Genomic DNA, 3,119 nt, shown 5'->3' on the forward strand with positions numbered 1-3,119 from the left:
TACAAATGGGTTTCTTCTCATTTTAAAAATATACTTTCATAATATTTGGGGCACACCTAGCCACCTCTTAGGGCGCACCAGTGTGCCTGGGCGCACCGTTTGAGAATCACTGTCCTAGGGAAACAGGTTCAGGAGTAGAGAAGCCCACCAAGAACCTGTTACATACTAGCCTTGTTCAAGAAAGTTTAGCTGGTGCCCCCCTCTCTGAAGGAATCTACCTACAAAACAAATTCAAACCATCACAAACAAATGAGAGAGCTCTCCAAACTGTTAAATAAATACAAACGAGAATTCTTTTTTTTTTAAATGCAAACAAGGAAAAGGAACAAAGGATGGAAGCCATCGCTGGAGCCACTAGCATTGTTTTAGACAGCAGTTATCATGCTTTAGAAATCAAGTTGTGAACCCAAGATAGGCCCCCACTTAGATTGCTTGCTAACAAACAAGCATGTATCCTTTCCCCAAACAGCAGGGGCTCCAAAAGAAACGATGCCCCCATCCAACAACAAAAAAGATGGAAGATGTCAGGCACTCTCCCACCCCATGACGTTGCCCCAACCTGGTTGTAGTAGGCAAGAACAGGACACACAAGCCTCTCACAAACTTGAGAGCTGTCCTTCAACATGCCCCTTAAACCACTGGACAGCCCAGGATTTTGAGTAGCTACAGCATTCTTGGCCTTGTCATGGTCTTCCAAGCCAGACGGCCTTGCTTGATCCAGATGAACCCACTGATGGGAGATGGATATTTGAGTATCACCACCAGACTTTCAGGGTTCTGTTGCACACATTTTGTAAGAAATATAGGGAGGCCCAGCTGCCATTCCAAGTTTGTGTAGTCCAGCACACCGCACAGCTGTGGCTGCGCATGTGACAGTCCACAGGCACTTTGCTAGGGGTATCTCTTTGAAAATATTTGGATAGCGGGATCCCTAGAAAGGCTTGCTTGGAGGTGTTGCAGAGTTCCTGTTTTATATTTGGTTTCAGCCAATCCACTGCAATGTCATCTTTACTTAGACACAAGCTACCTTCCACCGAACAAGAGCTTTCTTGGCTATTACAGAAACCTAATGGGAGGCATATTTCACCTCTGCCAATTTCCTCTCCCTTCTGAAAGGGCTGGGGTGCAAGGAAATTCTCAGGACTCTTGTGGCAAGATCCTGCAGCATTGGCAGAAGATGGCCTTCTGTCACTGAGAGCACCAAACCATCAATGCAGCGCTCAAACAGAGGCAGGGCTATCGAGCTACAAGAGGGCTGCACAAACCTTTAGCTCTGCTCTCTCAAATTTCAATTCTCCAGAATGTGAAAAGGAAGAATACAATCTAATTTTGAGTATATTTTGAATAAAGGAATGCTAACGACAACACCCAAGGCTAACGGGATTTGACTTTTGTTTTTCAACCAGTGGAGAAATGCTATGAAAAGATTCAAACAAACACGTCATCAGCTAATATAACAGTGATGGCGTCGGGGGACAGCAGAAGCCATGAGAACCAGACTTTTAACTGCAGAGAGGAATTTGCAGCACTAACAAATGGGTCCACTTAGAGTAAAATTTACTGATGTGGGCACTCATGTAGAAGGAATTGTTGAAACTGCTTCAACAGTGTTCGATACAGGAGTGTGGCATGAAAAAGAGCTTTAAGAGACTCAAAAAGGAAGATCAAGAAATAAGAAATAAATTGGTGGAAGTGGAGAATAGATCCCAAAGAGTGAATCTGTGCATGCGCAGAATAAGAGGAGTTGAGAAAGAAGACATGAAGGCATTTTTGGTGAAACTGTTTACTAGCTTGCTGGCAACACTGCAATTGACTCAGGATGATATTGAGAGAACTCATCAGGCTTCAGTAGGTAGAACCCAGAGATGTTATTTCTTTCACCCGGTATAAGGAGGAGCAGGTATTGCAACAGCTTTGGAAATTGGACAATATACTGTATGACAGTAAATCAGTCATGATGGAGACGTAAAAAAGAAGAGAGATACTGTAAAGAACAGCTGAATTGGTCAAACTAAAATGGCTTAGCCCTAAAGATTTGTGGGTAACATCTCACATGGTTTGCTGGAATTCATCAGGCTGGGAAAAATTAGGGCGTCTTACTAGTCTCAGTTGAAACTTGCTATTGCTGATGAGAGGTAGCTGCATTAACTGCAGTGCCTGGTACTCAAAGTCAAAGGCCTGAGTGGTTGTAAATTAGTAGGCCTGCCCTGGTAGTGAGTACTGGGAGTGTTCTTGCACTCAGGTCCTGCTTGCGGGCTTCCCCCAGGCACATGGTTGGCCACTGTGAGAACAGGATGCTGGACTAGATGGGCCACTGGCCTGATCTAGCAGGCTGTTCTTATGTTACATGAACATTTGGGTGCTTGCTTGCTTGCTCCCCTGGGTTGCTGTCTCTTGAGACAGCTGAGGTCCCTGGTAAGTGCTGTAAAGACCGGAAGCCCTGTCTGACCCTGAGTCCAGAGAGGCTGCATTCAGTCTTGTAGCCTCTTGCATTAGCTCCTGGCTGAATGAGGGAGCTTAAAGGCCTGGCAGTCCTTGTGCGGTGGGTCTGCCCCAAAGGAGTCGCCACCAAGGGACAACACCAAAAGAGATCGTCCTTTGGGGAGCCCCTCAGGGAATCAAGAGAGCAGGGTGCTACCTCCTATTGTTTTTTAAACCATTCTATAAGAGATTTGTAATGGGGAGGGTGTGGAGTGCACGTGTAGTTCCTGTGTAGGATGAGAGTCTGTGCAGTGAACTGTGTGATAGGAGGAAGTTGCCAGATGCCATCACAGTGAGAGAGAGAGATATTGGGAGGCCAGGTAGTCCTAGTAACACTGTTCCTAATTCAGAAGCGTATTAGGATAACGTTTGGTAGGTTTCACTGGTGTCCATATCATATGTTTAGCAGGAGTATGGAGAAGAAGAGACACAGGTGAGGCCACCCCAGTTTCAGTCATTATGGGTAGAGGGAGATATAGCCATGAAGAGGCAATAGGTTATCATGGAGGACAAGGGCAAGACTTTCAACGCCTTGTCCCTCGCTCCCACTTCTTCCATGGCTGGGTTCCTGGGTGTTCATCTGCTGTGCCCACTGGCCTGTGTGTGCTGTTGTTTAACGGCAGATCATACTCATCCAT

The 3,119-nt window shown here is 45.9% G+C and overlaps 1 pseudogene; it reads right to left on the reverse strand.

Moving 5' to 3' along the window:
- Nucleotides 1-630: 630 nt before the first annotated feature.
- LOC133390882 (dead end protein homolog 1-like) lies at nt 631-3,119 on the reverse strand (annotated as a pseudogene).

The sequence above is a fragment of the Rhineura floridana genome, chromosome 8, assembly GCF_030035675.1.
Source record: "Rhineura floridana isolate rRhiFlo1 chromosome 8, rRhiFlo1.hap2, whole genome shotgun sequence".
Classification (NCBI taxonomy): Eukaryota; Metazoa; Chordata; class Lepidosauria; order Squamata; family Rhineuridae; genus Rhineura; species Rhineura floridana.